The sequence below is a fragment of the Canis lupus genome, chromosome 11 (assembly GCF_003254725.2).
Source record: "Canis lupus dingo isolate Sandy chromosome 11, ASM325472v2, whole genome shotgun sequence".
NCBI classification, from domain to species: Eukaryota; Metazoa; Chordata; class Mammalia; order Carnivora; family Canidae; genus Canis; species Canis lupus.
The window spans coordinates 41,916,298-41,940,580 of NC_064253.1; the positions used below are offsets into that span (position 1 = coordinate 41,916,298).

Here is a 24,283-nt window from a genome sequence, read left to right on the forward strand (position 1 = left end):
GAAGAGAAACAGCTAACTCTTCACTGTGTTCCTTCTGTTCATTTTTACTATTTTAGCAAAAGCACATGTTAAATTCAATTTCTATGTATACATATAAATATGTATTTTCCATGCACACATTTTACTTAATTAAAAACTGGTTCCATCAACCAAAGTTATGTGGATTAAAAGTTTTATTAGGGTTCATTTTGTTTAACTCTGCAATTGTAAAAGGGAAGAAATAAACTTAAGAAAAAAACAATGTGGAAAGAGTGTTTATAAGAGTGGAAAGTGGAAATCACTTAAATGTCCAATTTTCCAAAATATGGTCAAGAAAAGGGGGTGAGTTATGTAAACTGTGGTATATCCATTCAATGGAACTCCACGTTGCCATTACAGTAGTGAATTACACATGCATTTCTTCACATGGAAGTAGGTTTACAATGTGGTATCGAGGAAAGTACACACAGTACAATATAAATCTCAAAATAAACTTACATGTATACATAGGCATTGAAAAGACTGGAAGGACATACATCAAAAAGTTAATATTTATGTATTCAAAGAGACTGTTTTTCTTATTTTCCTTTTCTGTACTTTTAAAATTTTCAACAGTGAACATGGATTCTTTTTCATTACTGAAAAGAAAAAGGTTTTAAATATTACTGAGTAAAAGGGTGTTTAAGGGAAGCTTCTGGGATGCTGGTCTGGTCATGTTTGGCTCCTGATCTGGAGGCCTGTAACCATGAATGTTCAACATGTGAAAATTCATCAAGCTGTGTGCACTTACATGCACCTCAACTACCTCCCACCGATTGGACTCCATGCTGTATTAAAAACAATTACATACTGATGTGGATGTAAGTCATAGGACTCAATTACAGGTTCAGAAACATTCAAATAAACTAGCTTAAGCAAAGGGGACATTCATTGGCTCCAAGAAACTGAAGCAGCACTGAAAAGCAAACTAAAGGCAGAGAAGCCTCTAGGCCAGCAGTTCTGAATTAGAGAGAATTTCTCCATCCCACCCTCAGAACATTAAGCAATGACTGAAGACATATCTGGTCAACACCACTGGAGAACACTCGTGGCATCTAGTGGGTAGAAGCCGAGGACGATGCTAGACATCCAACAAGGCACGTGACAGTCCCCTGCAACAAGGAATAATTCCGTTGAAAACGTCCAAGAGTTCCCTGGTTCTCTGAGAAACCCCAAGGCCTTGTTACTCGACTCGTGGTCTAACCCCCAGCAGTTCCAGCCAGCACCTGTAACAGCAGGTCAGAAATTCAGACCCGTGGTGCCAGCCCAGATTATTTAAATCAAACCTGCACACGATCCCAGGTGTCTGTTAAGCATTTCGGGGTCTGAGAAGTACTACCGCCAGCTCCCACAATAAGGAGTCAGGGACTGACTCTGCCCGGCAAAGCTGCTCCCTGCGTGACTTCCCTCCTCTTGCTTCGAATGAGATTCGGCCTCCCACAGGAATCCTGGCTGCTGTGGGTTCCTGAGGCTCATAGGTCACATCCTTCCACGGGAGGGGAGACTCTCTTCTTCGGGCACTGGGCTTACCAAATCATAGGTGGCTCTCCTAGCCGCCAAGGGAAATATGGAGCACCACAACAGAACTACCTGAACTTAAGACGAAGAAAGCCCACACTGAAAATTTAAACTAATTTCTGAAAAACAAGGACAGTTAGTGAGACAAGACTTTTTTTTTTAAAGATTTACTAAGCACCCAGGATGTTCCAGACACCGTCCTGACTCTGGGAATGTAACGATGAAAATGACAACGTGCTGGAATGCCTGGGTGGCTCAGTTGGTTAGGTGTCTGACTCCGGCACAAATCATGACCCCAGAGTCCTGGAATTGAGCCCCGCATTGGGTTCCCTGCTCAGCGGGGAGACTGCTTCTCCCTCTCTCTCCTGCTCATGCTATGTCAAATAAATATATAAAATCTTTAAAAAGAAAAGTCTTCAGGATCCCCGGGTGGCTCAGCAGTTTAGCATCTACCTTCGGCCCCAGGGCGTGATTCTGGAGACGGGGATCGAATCCCATGTCGGGCTCCCAGCATGGAGCCTGCTTCTCCCTCTGCCTGTGTCTCTGCGCTCCCCGCCCCTGTGTCTCTCATGAATAAATAATAAAATCTTTAAGAAAAAAAAAAAAAAAAGTCCCGAGCCTACCTTTGAATTAGAGCTCACAAATTATAGAGTTCTGAGTTAGAGCTTACTGCACAGAAGTGGACACACATGGGAAGAGAAACACCACAATTACAGAATGTGATGAATCCCAGGAAGTAGAAGGAGGTAAAGAATCGAAAAAGTAAGGGAGAATGTGATAGAATGCCTAGGGCACAAAGACAAGTATTTTAAGGATTCTCCAAACGAGGTAACATTTGAACTGACATATGAAGGATAATCAGCCAGAAGCACCCAGGAGTAGGGCGTTTGAGCTCAGAAACAAAAAGGCTGTGAGGATAGACTAGTGGGCTCACGGATGAGGGCAGGGTTGATGGGGAGGAAGGCGGGCATAGAAGGGGACAGAGAAAAGGACAAAGCTGAGGATGCAGCATGAGAGAAATAGGGCACTGTTGTCGACATTAACTAAAATGACCTACCTCCAGAGGCAGGAGGCGAGGTGGCACATACTGACGAGGGCTCTGGACTCCACCATTCATGACAAGTGTTACTACCTCACACACTTACATATTAGATCACATATTACTAATCATATGTGAAGATGCCTTGGAACAGGCCCACTGCCTGTCTTCATATGGCCTATGACCTGAGAAAGTTTTCTTTTTACATCTTTAAATCTTCATATTAGACATGGTTATAGAAGTCCTTGCAGGATATCCTGGATTTTGCCCTTGGTTGGCAAAGGCTAAAATATTTAGCATGTGGCCCTCCACAATACAAGTTTGCCACAGAACCAGGTTTGCACGTAACAGTTGCTCAGGGGTGAAAACAATTACTGTCCTCTGTCATCTCCATGGACAGGTGGATCCCCAGCCAGCACTAGCCGAGGCTTTTCACGTAACACCTCCGATAACAGCCATTTGCTTGACTTACAGTTAAAATACAGGCAAGTAACCTTCCAAGGACACACAACTTAACTCTAATTCTTGAATCAAAATTCAGTTCTTCATGTTTTCAAAACCCGTGGTCTTTCAGTTTACTGTGGGAACTCCACTACAATTAAGGCTTTATTAATATGTTCTCCAAGCCAGGTATTTTATTCCCTACATGCCTGACACACAGTTAAGCTGGAACTGAGTAAATTTATATCATGTTGCTCATTGTATGACCGAAAAGGGGGGCAGAGAGGAAACTGTTGTTTTTGAGGGTAAGACATAAGTCGATTTATTGTCCTCCTTTTTACTTTTCTCCTGTTCCCATTTTCTATAAGTGTGTTGCTTTTATAATAGGTAAATATACTTTTTTTTATGAAGAAAGAAAGCAGAAATAATCAGTCTTTAGGCAAAGTATCTACATTGTACTTTTTAAAGACAGCTATTTTGACAGCCAAAAAATACACTTAGGAATGCAGCATTACAAATTCAAGATCATGTCTATGAACTTGGCTTGAAGAAAAGCCCTCTGAAAAAAATACAACCTACCATCTGTACAATGTATTAAAAAATGATTAGCATAGCATGAAAAAATAATGCTGGAATAGCAGAAATTTTTTCATATTTTAAGAATGCCCCTGGTTCAGTGTCCTTTTCAGACTTCTCCCTGAGGTATAAGCAAAGGCAAAATGGAACTTCAAGTCAAGAAGACAGACACAGGACGTAAACAAAGCTGGGAAAGGAACAGTAAATGCTCTTTACCAAGACGTGGCACTACTCTAAAGATTTCACAGAGCCCAAGAGAGAGAATCTTTGTCTGCACGCACCGATGTCGAGAGCTGTAGGGGGAAGCCTCCCATCTCTGGCTTCAAATGTTAGGTCTGAGTCCTCCTAATACTATGTCAGCCATCAAAAGTGATAGAGCCCTTTCTCTGACAGCAGGGCTCTCACTCTCATGTCAGCAAAGTGAATCAGCAGAGCTTACAGACACAGAACTGAGAAAGGTCCTCAACGCTGACTGTGCAGAGAGCACAGAGGGACATGCAGAGCGGGCTGCTGGGCTGGGAGAGCGGCCTTACGGCCCTGCATTCAGCTTCCATGCAAGGCACAACCTTGAACAAATCCCTCAACTTCCTTGAGCCTTAGCAAATATAAGGAATGAAGCCAAGACCTTACAACAACAACAAAAAAAGCCGTTCTGTGCTTTTGTGATTTAAAAAAATGAGGTCCTGTTCATCTTTATATAAATATATTTTAATGCAGTGACTTCCAAACATTGACAGTTTTAGGAAACTACGTCTCACAAATGTTCAGATATTTTTCCCAAAATGAGAATTTTTCAATGTTTCCATTTCATACTTATGAGGGGATATTTTTAACATTCAAGTGTAGCACCCCAAAGGACTCAGGAACTCTGATGTCTGCACCTAAAAAAGCAGGCTGGGTGGGTTTGCTCCTACCTTGTCAGTGGCCCCTGGAGGATCCCTTATATATGAGCTTCTTTGTAGGAAAACTACCACGCCATAAGGTGATCAAGAGAAGGTCCTCCAGCCCTCTACGGCAGCTGGGAGCCAGATGCCTAACTGAACTTCTCCTCTTAGGGGCCAGAAGACCTCCTGCCAGCCATGAGCCAATCTCTGGAGAATTTCAAATTTAAGAAAGGAATAGGTTAGGTATAAGCTGCTATCTTTTCCTCCTTTACCTGATCATCTGTCCCCCTCCACCCTTGGGGCAGACAACAGCCTCCGGTATGTTTTGCCTGTGACACTGCCCGCCTTGTCTCTTCCAGGACAGAGACGTGTTAAGGCCCAGCATAGGAGGAGACTGTGTTTGAGGAGACTGTGTTTATGATCTTTGCTCACAATCTCCACAATCTCTTCAGTTTCAGAAGCTACCTTACTTGGTGGTTGGAAGAGATCAAGTCCCTAATGCTGGCAATTGCACAAAAATGCCCCTTTAATGCTAACTTTGTTTGGTCTACAGACAGAAAACACACACACACACACACAAAAAAAAAAAAAAAAAAAAAAAACACACCCGTGACATACCTCTGCCAAGAGGGATCTAAGGGTTGGATGAGGTGGACGTATGAACACCAACATGTGTTTCCAGAGACTGAGAAATAAACTAGCACAAGGGTCAGCAAACTTGCTGTAAAACACCATACAATAAATAGTTTGGGTTTTGCAGGCCACAGTCTCTGTTACGCTACTCAACTCTGCTGTTTCAGTGCAAAAGCAACAACAGACACTCTACAAATGTTTCCATAAAACTATTTATGAACACTGAAATTTGAATTTCATATCATTTTAATAGATCACAAAATCCTTGTTTGATTTTTTCAACCATATAAAAAATGTAAAACCATTCTTGACTTGCAGGCCATACAAACATGTGTGGGTTGTAGCTTGCTGATACCTGACACCAAGAGAATGAGACAAGTGTCCAATTCAGCATCCCACCACAGAGGATGCAAAGTGCAGAGTGTTGCTTCTGTCTGGTCATACTTGATTTATCCCTTTCCTTCCTCAAACCCAATCCTTCAAAATATTCCTCCAGTGGATCCACTTGTCTCTACACCTCCTTGGTCTGCTCCCACCATCCTGGCGGTTCCTCATTCTGCTCAAATCTCTCATGTCACCAAAGGAGCCTCCAGCAACATGAAGTGACAACAGGCCTTGAAACAAGGTGTGGTCAGGTCAAGAGCCTCCTAGTCCTTTCAGAATTAACTCCAAACTCTTAACCAAGAGCCATAAGGCCATGCCTCTCTCTCCAACCTCATCTGTGCTCCTCTCCTTTTGTGTGATGTGCCAACTTGACCAGGCCACCAGATCCCCAGACTCTGGGCCGAACACTATTCCCTACACATCTTAGATGAGATTAACAATGGAATTCAGACTGAGTAAAGCAGACTTCCCTCTGTTAGTCAAGATTCTCCAGGGAAAAAGAAGCAACAGGAGATTGGATATAAGATTATGAAGGCTGGGGAGTCCCAGGATCTAAGTCTTAGTCTAAGGACAAGAGAAGACTGAGGTCTCAGTTCAGCAGTTGGGGAGTGGGTGTTGGTGGCATGGTGTGGGAGGGAAAAAGACAGAGAGAGAACTTAACCTTCATCCATCTTTTTGTTCTATTTGGGCTCTCAGCAGGTAGAATGATTCCTACCCATATTGTGAGGGTATCTGCTTTACTCAGTGTACCAATTTAAATATCTTCTAGAAACACCCTCACAGACACACCCAAAAATAACATTTAACCAGATATCTGGGCATCTCATGGCCAAACAAAGTTGACAGACAAAATTAACCATTCTCCCTAATGTGGGGTGGGCCTTGTCCAATCACTTGAAGGCCTAAGTAGAACAAAAATATTAACCTTCAGTTAAGTAGGAAGAAACTTCTCCTGCCCACTTGAACTGGGCATCTTCTGCCTTCAGACCCAAACTGAAATGTCAGCTCTTCCTGGATGGTCTCAAGTCTGTCAGCCTTCAGACTGGAACTATACCACTGGCTCTCCAGCTTGCCCACTTATCCTATGGATCTTCCATAATTGTATAAGCCAATTCCTTATAATAACAAGTACACACACACACAACCACCTGTTCTGTTTCTCAGGAATAACTTAATACAACCACAAACTGTTGTACTTTTTTCTCTCACTTTCTCAAACGATGTTCTTTTTGCATTTGGGCCTTTTATGTTTCCTTTTTTTTGGAATGTTCTTCACATTCTTTAAAACTATTTTCTCATTCAAGTCTCAGCTAAATACCTCCTACTTCCCCAATATTCTTTGTTTTTTTTTTAATTTTCTTTTTTCTTTTTTCTTTTTTTTATTAATTTATTTATTGGTGTTCAATTTACCAACATACAGAATAACACCCAGTGCTCATCCCGTCAAGTGCCCCCCTCAGTGCCTGTCACCTAGTCACCCCCACCCTCCTCCCCTTCCACCACCCCTAGTTCGTTTCCCAGAGTTAGGAGTCTTTATGTTCTGTCTCCCTTTCTGATATTTCCCACACATTTCTTCTCCCTTCCCTTATATTCCCTTTCACTATTATTTATATTCCCCAAATGAATGAGAACATACAATGTTTGTCCTTCTCCGATTGACTTACTTCACTCAGCATAATACCCTCCAGGTCCATCCACATCAAAGCAAATGATGGGTATTTGTCATTTCTAATGGCTGAGTAATATTCCATTGTATACATAGACCACATCTTCTTTATCCATTCATCTTTCGATGGACACCAAGGCTCCAGCAATTGCACTGTCGGGGATTTACCCCAAAGATACAGATGCAATGAAACGCCGGGACACCTGCACCCCGATGTTTACAGCAGCAATGGCCACAATAGCCAAACTGTGGAAGGAGCCTCGGTGTCCCAATATTCTTTGTAAAATAGCTTCCATTCTCACCCTCTGCCAGTGCTTTTCTATTTATTTCAGTCTCTGTTTTGTTCCCCTTGAAACATTTATCACAATTAATACATCAATTATTATTTTGATTATTTGCAAACATACTCTATTCGTTAAGGTAGGAACCGTGTGTGCTCTTCACTGTATACTTGGGCCCTAGGGTAAAGCCTGACATGGCATATACTTTCAACCAACATTGTAGAATGAATGAACAGCCTCGAGTTTATAAACTCCTCCCCTCTTGCTTGGGTCTTCTATCTTCTTTATTAGAAAATGATACTTATATGAGCAAATGGCTCTTGGTGATGATAAAGATTCCCCCCACAAGGTGATACCTGTTTGCCTATACCACCATGAAGTCCTCTGCCACCTTAATGGTGTTCTTGCTTTCCCATCACTGAAATGCAAACGTGCTCTCACAAGGGGCTGTGTCTTACTAGTTAACTGCATATTTGCATTGGTGATTCAGATTAACAATTATGTCACCAATACAAAGAGAATCATGGTAGGGACTGTCTCTCCCACTATCAGACTATATATATGCACAACCTGAGGTTCTCTGTGTATCTCGAGTTCCCAGCAAATGGTAGGTACCTAAAGGTCTGCTGAATCAATCAGCTTATCCAGGTGATTTCCTCATTCACTGGATGACTTCTGCTGAATCGGCAAGACCCACAGTAACAGTGGACAATCAGTGGCAGGGGAGGAAATTAATGGGTACAAGCTTTAACAAGAGTCTTTACTCTAAAGTAGAATCTGAAAGCCCATTGGCTTAATGTTGTTGTTTACTAGCAGAAGGGGTTTCCTCCTATTATTTATCATCACTTTTCGGCAAGTTCCACCCAGTGAGTGCTTGCTCTCTATTCCTCACACTCGTTTCTGAGAAGAGAATATCCTTCCACACAGTGCAGAAAGCAAAGTGAAAATAGGGTGGTTATTCACTGATTGGTTTGTAGTTGGTTAGCAGTGAACGTGATGAGCTTCTGTTGTGTCCTGCCTCATCCTTTGAGGCTCTCTCCTGCTTCACAAACTGTAACAAAAAGAACATCTTTAATTTAGGTAGAACAATCTGATCTCAGGGCATGCTACAACTTAATTGAAGATAAAATAACCTGTCAGCACTAGTTATGTGAGTCTGTCTCCCTACACCTGAGAGCTCCCCAACAAGGCCAGACATGGTTATCTGAAACCTGCCAGCAAGTCTGGGAATACAGCCCTGGGAAATCTTCCTTTGCTAGAACTGCTCTATCATAGGGAACATCAGAACCTCAAAGATATTCAGGTCTGCATGTGCCTGGGATGGCATTCTGCTCCCCTAGTTCTTTAATGGAGAACATGTGACTGGAGCGTGAAATGTGTTCATTCTCTGGATGGCAATTTTCTTTCCAAGTAAGACGACCCCTCATACCTGGTCTAGAGGCTTAATCCTATCATTTTTCCAGTGTGGATGTCATGCTGCAAGGGGCAAAGTTTGGGGAAAAACAAGGCAGCTATTTTTATACCTGCCCAACTTTCTCTGCATACAGGCAAACAGGATTATCAGTGGTGATGCCTCCCCAAACTCCTGAAAAAGCTCCTTAATAGTGACTTACATCTGAGCACTTCCCCTTCGAATTTAATTCTCTTCACAAGGCAGCACCTTGAGGTGTGAACTTCAAAACAGCAACCAGAGCACAACTGTAGGCATTACTGTTTCCCAACTCCAGACCTCACTCTGCGAGCTGTTTATTTTTCAGATGATACAATGGTGGGGGGGAGGGGGGGGTAATGGGACAGGTCTGTCATATGACAATAAAAAAATCAATTATGTGGGTCACACTCTAAAGTGATTAAGTACTGGCCAGCAAGGCCAGAATTGCTTTTGATTCAATGGAAACACACTTTCCAGCCCTGCATTCTTATAAGGCAATGCAGTTCAGTTTGTAGTGCAGTTCTTTTTATACAATACTTCTTTATTTGATTCCAAGTACGTATTTGCGAGATACTGCTATAAGTCACAAAAGGAAGAAGGGCATTAATCGATCGTGCTTCTTCTAAGCTTTATTTCCACAACATATGGCTAAGTGCTAGAAATGAAGAAATGTCTCAATTTGCCTGAAAACCTCCAACATGGCTTTCTAATAATAAGTACAACTACCGGGTAAAAGCATTTCTCAGTATTTGACTAGTGAAGCCTCCCACAGCTGGTAAGATTAGGCCCCTGCCCCTCCTCAACTACAACAGCAAGATATACAATGGTCTCTGCTTGATTCCAACTATACTTTATTCCCAAACTCACACTTTAGTTTTCTTCAGGATAGAGCTGTTTAAAGTCAATTGCAACATTAAAAGAAAATAATGATGATGCCATGAACACTCTTACTGAAGAACTTCTGCACCTTGCTTATTATGCCCCTGAATAGACCACTGGTCTGTCCACGGATGCAGAGCAACAAAAAGCCAACTAGCAAGAAATGTCCATCCTCACAATCAGAACAGGCCAGCACTCCCAGAAGTGTAATTCATTAAGTGCGAAAAGTTTTTTGAGAAAATGTGTACAAGAAGTAGAGTTAAATAAAAGTTAAATGGAATGCTTTTCTGCAAAATTTCTCTGAGCCTTTAACACTCCAACATGTATTCTGAATCTTACACTTTTTACCACCGAATTCTTTTTCATAAAGTGCAATATTTTATAGCAGTAGCATTCCATGGAATACATTTTTGGAATTTTTGGAATAGGCCAATTACGAGTGTCAGAAGTATTTTCTACCTTTTCTATCACACACATATTCTTCACTATTTCCTATTTTCCCATCACAAGGATATTATACATACTGCTGTGTAAAATACAGTATTACACTAATAGAGAGGATACAGGGCAATGAAGAGGTTTCAGAATGCTCACTGGCATTATATTACTCCTATTTCCTACTTGGCTGGCATTTTGGGCAATTCTGGGATGGGTCTTTCCTCCGAAGCACATGGTGATCTGAAGAAAACATGAATGAACAAAATGAGGGGCTGCATAGAAGTGCGACTGCCACATCTGTTAGCAGTGCATTTGGTAAGCTTTCCCCTGTCACTATATATATTCAGAAATAATGACAAAGAAATGTAGTTCCTCCGGGCAAATGAAATGGAGGTGCAAATTAGAATCACACCTCCAGTCTCATTTTGGTATCACTTCTTGTCTGGATAAACAACACTTACTCTCACTTTCCTACTCATGGCAAGTAGCCACTGTTAACACTTGCATTAGGGATCAGTCACAACAAATTACAGTTAAGTTTCACACTGCACTGCAGGAGGCAGCGTGGGCCCCAGGAGAGCACGGAGTTAAGCTAGGCCCGTTACCAATTTTGAGATAACTATCATCGGGGCTGAAAAGGCCCCTGTGCCTCAGCCACATGAAGTGGTTAAAATTCTAACAGTCTAAGTGGTATCTTAATATTTCTGTGTATGGTCGTTTATTATTCTCTGTGGAGAGCAGTGGTGGGTAGCCGCTTGCAAAAAGGGTGATTTTAATCACCAATCATTTTCAAGAACACAAGAGATCAGTAGTACTCCACTGTGAAAGCCTTATTATAAAGGGAAACTGCCTGTGTGGATTAAACACACAAACAGATTTCACTTCAACATAATTGTGTTAGATGCTAAACTTGTGAAATGTGGAAGGAGCTACAGACCTTGTGCCACACAAAAATATCCATGGAGAAGAAGAAAATGCAGACTGTAGACTCATTACTTCCAAGAACTTGCCCTAACAGATGGACACAAGAAAAGGGGATTTTGTAACCCTGATTCTACAATAGCTAACTTATTACCTCAAATAGGGCAAAGTCTACCTTTTCTAGTGAAACCTGAAAAACAAAAACTTATAGAATTCATGCAATCAACCTCTTTTAGAGAAGAAAAAAATAAAGTCTTAGGAAACCTTTAAGAATCAGCATAGCTAGGAATAAATAGGAGAAACAAGCACTGTTAAACATTCTTTGAAGGAAATAAGTTCAGATGAACTCGTTCATCACCCGACTTGCTAAGTTTTTTGGCAGATTACTTATATAGGGCACCTCTATGAAGTTCCTGAGTGATCCTGACATTCCAAAATGGGAGGGAGGAATCAAGGCCCTTTGTTTTACAGAACCAGATGATTTTACTAGATTTGGGAACAGGATTCATTTTATAATTTAGTATATTAAAATGTAGGGGGGATTTTTATATGATTTAATCCCAAGTAAAACATAAATAGGTTTATTAAGATGGCTGAAGATCTCTTCTCCACAAGGCTCCTCCCTGTTGTTAAGTTTCAGGTATCTGCTAGCTCTTCGAGAAGTACAGGAAAATTATTATACTCCACTGTATGGATATCCTCTCACTCCTACACCTTGGGACATCTGTTACCTTAAGTATCCTCTCTTATTTAGAAGAAATAATTGTGTGAAGCACTCCCTTATAACCCAATATGCACACTGCTGTCAGTATTAGCGTTCCATAATGGCAGCACACACCAAATTCCACACTAAGTACTGGATATACATGATCTAACTTATCCTTCATGATAAATCTATAAGCAGGTATTATTCTGCTTATTTTAAAAGTGAGGAAGTTGAATCTCAAAGAGATTTTGAAATAGATTGCTCCCAGTAACAGAGCAGATAAGTGATATAGTATAAGCTCAATCCCAGCCTGTTGGACCCCAAATAAGGATGTGCAGATTTCTACTAAGAAACAACTAGGTAAGGAAAACAGATATGTGCAGATCAAGACATTTTATCAAATGAGCTTAACGCTTCATGGAAATTAGTGTGAAAACCAATAACCAGGAGAGGAGGCTACAACAGATTTTAGGCCAAGAGAGGAGGATGCAAAAGGTGGCATTTGACGTAAAGCTTTGGGAAGAGGAAAACATTCCATTGAAATTCTGTTCTTCCTTCCAGGCTCAACAGGATTTGGTAAGTGGGACAAGGACATTGCAGATGAAGAAATAATGTAAAGGCAAATAAAACATAAAACACAAAGCTCACACATTGATGAGACTGCAAACTCTTGAGGTTAGCAGAGATAGAAGTACAAGGAAGAAAGTATAAGGAAAGACTAGAAAGACAGGACTGGGCCAGTAGTGCAAGTAAGGCATGCTTTGGAATTGCACTTAACTCTTCTAGATCACTGCCCAACTCCACCAACATTTCCCTTGCACTTTCTCCCCAAGCCTCTTCCTTCCATTTCCACAAGCATTTTCCTTTCTTTTCACTTGGTCACCTCGTCTCCTAATCATTTTCCAGCTCTCCTGAGCTCTTCTTCAAATACAGCTCAGGTTCTGTCACCATTCCTCATCTGCAAACCTAGCCTCCCATTCAGCATTCGTGGTCCTCTCTGACTTCATCCCACGCCTTGTCTCCTGCTCCATCTCTCAATTTACTTAACATTTGTTAGGTTCAATTTAGGGCTTTCCCCAAAATAGCTGTAATGGCTTTGAAAATACACCATTAACTCATCTCCTCCCCCAACCCTGTTTCACCCTCACTGTTCTCCATCTCAACAAATGAACAAGTGAAATTAGAAAGCACAATCAAGTTGGAAATTTCATCATTAACCAGAACTCCTACCTTTACTCTGATTTTGAATGTAATTTTTAAAAAGATTCTATGGCCACTAGTTTCGAACTGGACAAGTTTTAGAATTAGATAACATCATCTCTCATTAGCTTTACAGCAAAGGTGTAAGTGATCTCCTTACTTCCAGTCTTATCCTCTTCCCAACTCCTTATCCATATTTTTCATAATAATCAAATTTAATTGAATCGCTTCCTTGCTTAAATATTTATTTATTTATTTATTTATTATTATTTATTATTTATTTATTTATTTATTTATTTATTTATTTATTGGTATCCAACTGCCCCTAGAATAAAAAAACTAATCTTTTAAACATGGAATAGAACTATATATAAGAGTTGACCCCGTTCATATCTGTAAGCCTTACCTCTTATTCCTCTCCCTTGTCCCTATTCTCTCATTAATATGAACTACTAGGAAGTTCTGAAACTCACATGCATTTTTTTCTCATCTCTGGACAGGCCAAGCCAGACTGCACATGGCCCATCTCTCACTGCTTTCCACATGGGTGAACTAACTCTCCCACATCTTTCAGAGCCTCAATTTATATGATACTTCTGCCAGGAAGATAGATCTGTCTCTTCAAGTCTAACTTAGGAGCTTCTCAGCTACTCCTCTACAGCACCGATATACTCACCCTCTCCATTGCAATTGCCTTTTTGTCTTTTTCACCCATTATGTCAAGAAGCTATGGAAGACCTCATTAAATTCCTGCAATCTCACACATGAAAAAGTAAACTTTTCCATAGTAAGTCAATACTACTGAATTTCCTATTTATGTACTATTTACTCATTTTTCATGTATCTTCCTCCAATTTTGAAGAAAACGCTAAGAAAAAAAAACTATATTCACATAATTTACTTTCTTCCTCTTAATTTCTCTGCTTTTAGACAGCAACCTTAGCTACTGGTCTCTTTGAGAACATCACAAACATCTGTCAGTAGAAGAATACAGTAAGTGAGTTAACAGAATACACAAATGTAAGTCTAGTAAGTGATGACTCTATGTACCATTTTTCATAACACCATATAAACTCCATTAACAGCAATTCATGGTACCTGGAAGCTTATAGTTCCCAAGACTAGGAATAAGAAAGATGGGAAAAAATATGCCAGTATTTTCCCCTGTATCTTACTACAGTTCCTTCTTTCTTCATTCCCTATTCATTCTTCTCTGTGAATGAGAACAGTGAATTCACAGTAAAAATGAGCTCTTGGGGGTGCCAGGGTGGCTCAGTTGGTTATACATCTGACTCTCGATCTCAGCTCTAGTCTCAATCTAACAGTCATGAGTTCAAGTCCTGCATTGAGCTCCATGCCGGGTGTGGAGCCTACTTAAAAAAATAAAATAAAATAAAAATAGTTCTGGGGTACATAATGCACTATGGGCATCTGAGGCTTCCATTTATTTCCAACAGTAAGATGTTTAAGTGAGACACAAGTAGTTGCCCAATTGTGACTCATTCAAAGAAAATTAAGTCTTAGAATCAATACCTAAGTAGAATATTGCCTTTAAATAGCAAAGTGGTTAGTATCTGGCCCTTATAACACATTCCTGATGAAAAATAAAAAGGCAAATGTTGCATGTGTCTAATAAGTCAATGTCTCTTTAAATTGGGCAATAAAAGAAGAACTTTAAGATGGGCACAATTACAACCCCTCCCCATGGAAAATGGAGAGAGAGGAAATCATACAAAATAATGCAAAAATATTTAACTGGTATTCACATTCTAGTTTGTAAATAATTTCTAATTCACTTGCCTAGACAGTTAGCCATCAGTCTGGATGTAAAGAATATAAGCCCAACCAAGAAACAGGAAGCTTCAGTTCTGACACATGTGTGTTTATTTTGGTGGCTCACATCTGCAGCTTTTCCCCACTAGATGTATCCTTTCAGAGCCAAATGGGGGAAAGGAAGAAAGTTACTGGGCCTGCATACATCTTTGTGACTGTGATAAACTGAACCACCCACAGCATCTTTAGAAGGAAGTTATTAGTTTTATGATGAAGAACTCCAACCCATATGGAGGCAAAGTCTAGAAGTAAAGGAAGTCTATTCGATATGACTGACTTTACTCAGTATGCCCAATGGCATCCCAGGACTGAACTAGTCACATTCAGTTTAGAAACGGTGTTTCTAAGAGGATGTGTCAGACTGATGTTCAAAGGTATTTGGTGCTCTTCTGGGAGTCCAACATCAGCAAAGGATCTTCTTGACATCATCCTGTTTTGATGATGAAATTACTTCCAAATAATCAGAAACTTTGATAAATAGTGAATTAACACAGAGATGGAGGTCAAAACTGCCATTACCAAATCTACGAATCAAAGGGTTATAAGCTTCACAACATCAATTCTGACAACCACACTGAATGAACCCTAATCCTTTGACTGAAAAATCTCTCATGTATACTGAATTCTTGTAGCCTTAAACAGGGGTGGATAAAAACTCTGGCCTGATGGCTAAATCTTGTTGATCACCTCTTACTGTAAATAAAGTTTTATTGGGACACAGCCACGACCACTCATTAATGTACGGCTTTTGTGCTACAAGAAAAGAGTTAAGTAGTTTTGACAGAGATCACATGGCCTACAAAACCTGAAATATTATCTTGCTCCTTCCATAAAAACTGCAGATCCCTAGCCTAAAATGATGGATTATTCACCCATCTTTGCTCTACAAAACCAGGTTCTGGATCAAAATTATTTTGTCTAGATTTTATACTTCTTTACTTAAAAGACCATAGCACTTAAGGCTTTGGGTTGGCCCAAAGACAACCCAACCCTCCACTTGGAAACACTATAGGAATGGGTCCAAATGGCAACCCTACAGATCTGAACAGATGCCTATTTTTCTTCTGCCCATGAGACAGATGGTCCTCAGAGAGGGGAGAATAATTCGTCCATGAGAGAGAATTCTCTGTGCAGCACTAATTTTGGAAATTTATCCCTGCTCCATCTGGCCAAAAAGGATTCCTTAGGAGTACCTTTGCTTTTTGAATTTGTTTAACATTCAAGAGGGGAATCCTAAGTACCAAGGCTAGAATATCAGGTATTTTCTCTCTAAATGTCAGTAAAGCTTTCTAAGTCTGCCCTTGAGATAAGAAAACTCAAATACTTAAAAGAACAAAAGATGACTATAAGGATAAGAACAACTCACCACTCATTTAGGGGCCCCATTTCAAAGAATTTGTTCAGTCCTCTGACAATAAATAACCCTTCTGGGTAAGGAAAATAACACCTAGATATTTCTGCCCCATGCAGAAAGTAGGAGGATTAACATTTACTTTTCAACCCTAGATACAACAGAGCTTCCCCTTATCAACCACTCTAATTCGTCTTTGATATTCTGACTCTGCTGTCCTAAGAAGCTTTTTTACCTGGGTAAAACAAAACATTTGCAAAGTTAGTTAACTCGGATGTGATGTTTTCCGCCATTCCTTTCTGTTGCTGCTCCACAACATCAAGTGTTGGTTAGGTCTGTTCCATCCATAAATAAGGAAGAAACAAAATTAAGAACTGACAAAGAAAAGTTAGGCAACTAGAAACAAGGGCCTTAAAGAAAGTAACTGTGGAGGGGTTCTTTCCATTAGTTTCAATTGAAGTCTGATGGTCTTGGGTTCAAGTCCCACGTCTACCACTTACTTACCTATGTTATCTCAGGGTCCTACCTATGAAACAAACAAACAAAAATAACCTACCTACCTGTGGAGTTATCACAGGTGAATAAAAATGCATGTTAAATCATTTAACAGTGCCTGGGTAGCAATAAGTCCTTAATATGTACTTAAGTCCTTAATATGTCCTTAACAATCCTTACTGCAAAGTTCTTGCTAAGAGGATAACTGCTGTCAGTAATAGAAAGGTGAAAAAAATTCACAAAGCAAAGGTATCTTTCTTGACTTTCTTCTGAGTCATATATACTTGGAGACAAAAAGAAAATTCTTGGTGGAAAAGATGTCATTAAATTTGATATCCACTATTTCTATCATTAAGAATACAACTGCTTTTAGAGTGCTTTTGACACCAAAGCTGTCTACAGAGTTGCTTTTGAGCCTGATATGCCATCCAACCCCGCCTCACCCAGTCACAACATCAAGGGGAAAGAAGACGCTGCCTCAAATAACCAGAGGTCTCTGTAGATGATGCTACACCGCAATCAATCAAGAAGTAGTTACATGCCCAGCATTAGACAAGAATGGGCTGTGGAAGAAAAGTATTCCTTCTACAAAGAAAGTTGCTGTAACTTTAGCAAAATTTCATCACTGACCCTGATGTAGTTAAAGCATTTAGCTTAAATTTAGTCCTACAAGATTTTCTTAAGAACCTACTATTTGTTTACAAAATTGCAACACCTTCTATGTAAGATCCCCAGACACATGTACGAGACATAGAAACAAAAACAATGAACTCATAATAAACCAAGGAGCAAGAGTAGATTTTCAAGAAAACCAGGCTGGAGACAAAATGACAAAGGACTTATAAATGAAAATCAATACCTGAATTGTATCTGGGAAGCAAATGGGCAACCAGAACAGACTACAGAACACAGCTGCAGTGACTTCAAGCTGCTGTTAATCTTATAGAGCTCACCTTTGGGGCAACTCCCTGAAAGCAAAGCAAGATTATCCAGCTTCTCTCACCAGATGCTTCTCTTTTTCCAAGCTCCATGGATTTAGGTTATATCTGAGCTCGCTTTCACCCATGTTGCGAGCTAATTACAAAGAATCCAGAAATGTGGGAATGAACTGGGAATACTGTAGGCTGCTTTAACAAACCTTAGCACCATCTGCTGAAATATTAAGATGCTTGTTTAAAAAGTTGGCTGCCAGAGAAGGAGGTCACAGCACTGACAGCGGGGATATTCTCTTTAATAATTAATTTTTACTTCTGTTTCTAGTACATAAGCAGTGGGGCACTGAGCCAAAGGTGAACAGTCCAGAGATAAAAGAAGACCATTTTTACTTACCTTCTTCTCCTGGTCCAGGTACCAGCAGCAAAGAACCTAGAGAACCCTGGTCATCAAAGGACAAGAGATATAGTCAAAAGATTGTGGCATGTTTGTGTACTTTAGTGAACAACAGTTATTTGGGAAAATACGTAGGAATGTCATTAAAATTCCTTTTTTTAATGATTTGGCAGAGAGACATTTAAAGTGTACGTGTATTTATGCAAGACATCATGTAAATATGGTTTTATCCAGGTATAATCACATCCCTTGGATACTCATGGGATTTAAGGTTCTTTTTCCATGGTGGATGTTTCTCTCTCACAGAATAGTCAAAAGCAGCCCCAGATTTGTGGACAAAGATCAGGCCAACAGAGTTCCAAAGGGCTTAGGAAAGGAGAGTCTTATAATGCTTTAATGCCACCGTTAAAAGGCTTCAACACAATCACACCAGTAGACAAGAAACAGATAATAGCCCTGGTCCTTCGTACTTTTTCAAGAAAGGGAAGAACATTCATCAGTCTCCAGGTGATGAGGACAGCAACAAAAATCAGTAAAAACAGCAGCCAACATCTCTTGAGCACACACCACATACTAGGCACTACACTACAGGCTCCATCTGTTATATACTAATTCCTCCAACACTCTGAGGCAGGTACTGTTCTCATTTTATAGGGGAAAGAAAATGATGCTTACAGAGGGTAATGACCTTACCCAAGAGTTTATCAGCCTGGAATGGGTAGAGCTGACACAGAAGCCAAGCAGTCTGACTGCATGTGCAACCACTGTGGTCTAGTGCCTACAGACACGGTGTCACATAGGCCAGCTTACATAAGAAGTGTCATCATAAGGTAGGAGTAGTGACAAGAAAGACAGACCTTACAAGAGCTCAACTACATGCTTCACGGAGACAATAAGAGGACCACCAGGCCACACATGTTCAAGAATCTTCATTCTTATGGCCACCATTACTGGGACTCAGCTATGCTATCTATTTGCTTCTCTGCACTCTATCAACTAGCTTCCACTCTGTTACTGATCCAAGTCACTCACTGGTTAAACTACAAACAGGCTGTTCTTGAATCAGGTACCAATGGTCCATTTAGCAGAGGCCAGGTACAAAAGCCTGGGCCACAAGGGCCACATGACTGCACCTGAGTTACTGGAGAAGCAAACAATTGTGAACGGCCCCAGGCTGCTCACATAGTACAGAAAGCAACTCTACAACCCTACTTGGATCCTGACTCACATTTTTGGCATTTACAGAGATTATTTATACCCAAAAAGGCACACAGGATTACTTCTCAGTCTCAGCGGTCTCCATGTAGTGAATATAGAGACGAAAAAGTAGGTACATGAAGATCTCCTACTAGTAAGTGCAAAGAGTACAAACAAAAACAGACTGGTAACCTGTGAAGGGTTCTCCTCTCCCTTCTTCACTTTGTGTTTGTTTCAATGTCCTGTTTATCAGAATTAAAGGTGCACAGGTTCTGATTTCCACTTACCAGGAGGCTGGTCATTTTTCATCATTATGTAGAAGGGTGGCTCCGAGTTTAGCTCAACCATCTGTCGTCCCTCACAAGCCTGAGGGATTCACAGCAGGACCAGGAAAGTTTGCCAACCCTCTCGAGCAGGCTCTCAGGACAGGGTCGACAAGTCACTTCCCAAGCCTGTGTTGACCAGACAGGAAGAACACATGACTAGATAAAGTCAGACATGTGGGCTTGATAGGTCATAACAAAAAGCAAAGTAACCCTGCAGGAGAAAAAAACCCATCCCTGTTACATTCACTTTCGAAGCTGCAAGTGCTTATACTGGACACTACCTTCAAACTCCAAAGGTCTCTCAAGCAGAGAGGCTAAAAATGGTCTTAGGTAAAATAAGACTTTCTATGCACACAAAAATTAATGAGGTAAACATTAAGCTGCAACATAAGCCAAAAGATGAACAAACATCTATAGTAAGAGTAATCAATCCACTGGAAAGAATACTTCACTTTAAAGAGGCAGGGCATTTAAAAACTTTCTCCACAGAAAACTAAGTTCAGAAGACATGGGTTATTAAATATTATTAGATTAGATTCCCAACTATTAACACATTTCAGTTTTACAAGCTTTTTTATGAGACATTACAATCCTAAACTATTTTGCTAACAACTTTTCCTGGTTCTTTTATTTATTAATTTTTAAAATTTTATCCAGCCTCTTGTAAATACCCTTGTAACAAACTGTTAGGATAGTCATAGAAAAGCCTACCAGGTTTGGAGTCAACATGACTGTTTGATCAGAGGATCTGCCATTTACCAACCTTGTTCAATTCAGCCAGTCCTTCCGCCTGAGTTTTACATTTTTTTTTTTAAGAGATTTATTCATTTTGAGAGCAAGAGCAAGCAAGCAAGCGATCAGGAAAAGGAACAGGGGGAGATGGAGAGAAAATCCCAAGCAGACTCCACGCTGAGTGTGGAACCCGACGGAGGGCCCATGACCCTGAGGTCATGACCTGAACCGAAATCAAGAGTCAGATGCTTAACTGACTGAGCCACCCAGGTGCTCCTGGCTGAGTAAAAATCCTACCTGTCCAGCCCAATACCACCTGTAAATAAGCACATTAGCACCTGCTCTATTTCACAAGATTATGAATATTTTCAAAACTTTAAAACTTTGAGTTAGGCATGAGGCATTTTCATTTTTAATGGCCACATGGACTCAAATCTATTTTACCTAGCTTTCAACAAAATAAGCCACATGTTGAGAGTAGGTTTCAGACTCCATGTTCAAATCCAAGTTTAAGTGTTGGCTCTGCAAATAAATCTTGGGCCTTTATTTAAAGGCCATGTTTCCTCAGCTGTAATAGTGGAACACACAAGTCAGTTTATGGAATTGTGAGGTGCTTCACACAGTGCTCAGCTAATAGTGGACACCCTGATGAAGCGCTGGTATTCTTTTAATCCCATGGTTCCTTCCAAATAAAACTTTTTAAATTACCTGATGGCTCTGTGATACCACAATTTCTTGTGATAAAATAAGTACATATACACACCATGTCCACTTTTTCCTAGAACATATTTTCCAGAAAATAACCTTCCAACTCCTTGTTCCAAAAGCAGAGAGTCAAAAACAAAAGAAACTGACAGGGAGCACGAATTTTACAATCCTGACACCTGTCATATAAGAAACTTCCACTCTTAGCAGTTACTTTATAGATTTATGAATGGGTTACTTTTAATTATTAGAGGAGTATGTTGAAAATTAAGAGCAAATGAACAAAATTCCACATACCCAAGCTTTACCTCCTGATTTAAAAAAGCCAAGTTTCCTGAGTATCACCATCCACAAGTAGTGAAGCAACTTCTTTTTCATTACAAATATCAAATACTTAATGCCAACCAAAGAAAATAAACAATGGTTTAAATATTATACAAAAAATCCTCTAGAAAAATTTACGTTAGGGGTGTGAATTGTCCAGTGCCAATGCTTTTTAAAAATTTCATGATACAAACAAGAACACATTTAACCTCCAAGAGCTTTCATTTTGAGATGAACACAAGTGTACCTACGAAAACTCAAGCAACATCTACCTCCCTCCAAATTTAGCAGTTGTACAAGGGTGGGGCTCACTACTTCCCAACCACACTGATCAACAGAGTAATTTACAACTATAAAGGTACTTATGGTCTCAATGGGCAAACTCAGAAAAACACCTGAGGCAAAGTAGTAAGCAGCCAACCCTCCATACACAAAAACTGCCTTAAATCAATTTAAAAAGGCAAGACCGGCTGGCCAAGTAGGCTGCTGAGTTCTGATCAGTGTTTGTGGTACTTGGCAAGGGTAGCGATGAGAAATTATGAGAGTTCTTAGAAGGAAGTAGAATCTTAGAAAAGCTGAGATACACAATTTTTCCTTTTTGATGAATAAGGAGGGCAATGCTTCTGGCCAACTCATTCAATGGCTTCCTGGAAACGGTTCAAATATTATTTCCCTGTTCTATTTATCCTTACATATGTATTTATCTATATATATGTATCTTCCCTTCTCATAGTGACCACAGAACACTTTCTCATCAACCTCAGTCCTTTGCAGGGTAACTTTTCAGTAAGTGCAAAACTGTTGTGAACTCTACCTTCAGCCCTTGGTAAAAGTACCCAGAGAATTGGTTGTACAAGTTCTTAACTTCATTGAGTTCAGCCATTCAAATGATAGTGGGAATAACCCAGCAACAGAGGCCATCCAAACACTGCTGCCAGGTATGATGCAGAGATAGGACAACTCCCAATGCATGCATCCCAGAACTCCTGAATAAATCTCTGGGCCCAGAAATCTGTGTTTTAACAAGCTCTCCAGGTCCATCTTAAGCATGTTCAAATCTGAGAAACACTGCCAGAGAGCAACACTTCTCAAATTCTAATATGCATAAATCTGGTCATTCTGCAAAAATGCAGATTACAGATCAGTAGGTTGGAGGGCAGAAATACAGTGAGTCTGCATTTCTAGTAAGTTCCCAAGTGATATCAATGCTGCTGATCCATGGACCATACTTAGAATAGCAAAATCGTAGAGAACAGAATCCAACATTCTTATTCTGTGTACTGTAATAATTTTTTTTGTACTGTAATAATTTATCAGCCATCTAATCTCAGAACCAAAATTAGGTAATGTTGGAGGTTGGAAGGGTGGTAATGCTAAGTATTCAGACACAGCCTGAGATACTGTGCATTTTAGAAAAACTCATACCTTCCATTTTCATGCATTTCAATTTAGATAGTGAGTGCTACTGCAAAATGTATTTCCAAGTATCATTTCACCTGATACAGCTAGGTTTCTAAATTAGAGCCTGGTACCTGGAGGTCTGCAATTCTAATCACACAGCAAGTGCTCAACATTAGTCAAGCCAATCGCTTCTCTTTTACTCAAGTTCCTCACCTGCCAAATGAAGGCATTTTTCTAACTAATCTACAGGCTTATGTACTCCTTACATATACAATAGTATGCATGACCAATAGGAAACATTAAAAACAGAAATAGCCACAATGCTCTCTCTCTGTGTCTCTCATGAATAAATAAATAAAATCTAAAAAATAATAATTTTTTAAAAAATAGCCACAATGGCTACTGACATAATTTTCTAGACACAGAAAGCATAGGATAGCTGTGTATGTTACCACCAAAAAAACAAATGTTCTCTTGTCTCTGAAGACAGAAAAATTGGGCAGCCCGGGTGGCTCACCGGTTTAGTGTCGCCTTCAGCCCAGGGCGTGATCCTGGAGACCCGGGATCGAGTCCCACGTCAAACTCCCTGATTGGAGCGGGCTTTTCCCTCTGCCTGTGTCTCTGCCTCTTTGTGTGTGTGTGTGTGTGTGTGTGTGTGTGTGTTCTCATGAATAAATAAAATCTTAAAAAAAAGAAAAATAAAGACTTCAATCTGAACTAGATTTCTTGGAAGTGCAGGTACCACACACAGTAAGGAAACAGCCGGAGTTCCAGTCCCAAAATGTATTCCCCTGACCATACTTCAGTTACCAAATACATAATTTACCATTTACCTACCTGGAAAGGGAGAACTCTTTCTATTTTCTTTAGCAATGATAAAAGAATCTAAAACATGTTTTTCCCATCAGGGGATCCTTGGTCTCCTCAAGTCTTTGGTTTTCCTATCTGTAAAAGGAGGATAATATTATGCACCTTTCAGAATTACCATGAAAATTAGCAACACTCAGACGAATGCCCAGACTCCTGACTGAGTCACAGTTGACACTCAACAGAAGAAAATCATTGTGACAACCCAGTTTTATATGAGGAGAGTCTGATATAAGAGAGCTATCTGTTCAAATACACCCTAGAACTCCAATGGTGTATTATGGATGGGATGTTTGTACCCTGCCCCTGATGCACAGGCAGAAATGTAATCCCCAGGGTGATTGTATTTGGAGGTGGAGCCTTCGGGTGGTAATTAGGTCATGAGAGTAGACTCTCATGAATGGGATTAGTGTCCTCATAACAAAGAGGCCAGAGAAGTGGCTTGCTCTCTTTTCATTACATAAGATTGATCACAAAAAGTTGGCAGTCTGCAACCTGAATGAAGGAAGACTCCCCACCACAACCTAACCATGTAGGAATCCTGATCTCAGATTTCCAGCCTCCACAACTATGAGAAATACATTTCTGTTGTTTATAAGCCAACCAGTCTGTGGCATTGTGTTATAGCAGCCTGAACTAAAACACTCTACTTAACATCCTGATATTCTTGTACGACTCTCTTAGGACTTGGATTTAGTCAAGAAATG

At 40.2% G+C, this 24,283-nt stretch overlaps 1 long non-coding RNA gene across 1 annotated transcript; it reads right to left on the reverse strand.

Moving 5' to 3' along the window:
• Positions 1-18,023: 18,023 nt before the first annotated feature.
• LOC112650395 (uncharacterized) lies at positions 18,024-23,655 on the reverse strand. The gene is made up of 3 exons (XR_003130131.3): positions 23,547-23,655; positions 19,509-19,673; positions 18,024-18,070 (listed from the first exon to the last, which is right to left on the reverse strand). It is a non-coding gene; the product is annotated as an uncharacterized LOC112650395 (long non-coding RNA).
• Between the last annotated feature and the right edge of the window lie 628 nt (positions 23,656-24,283).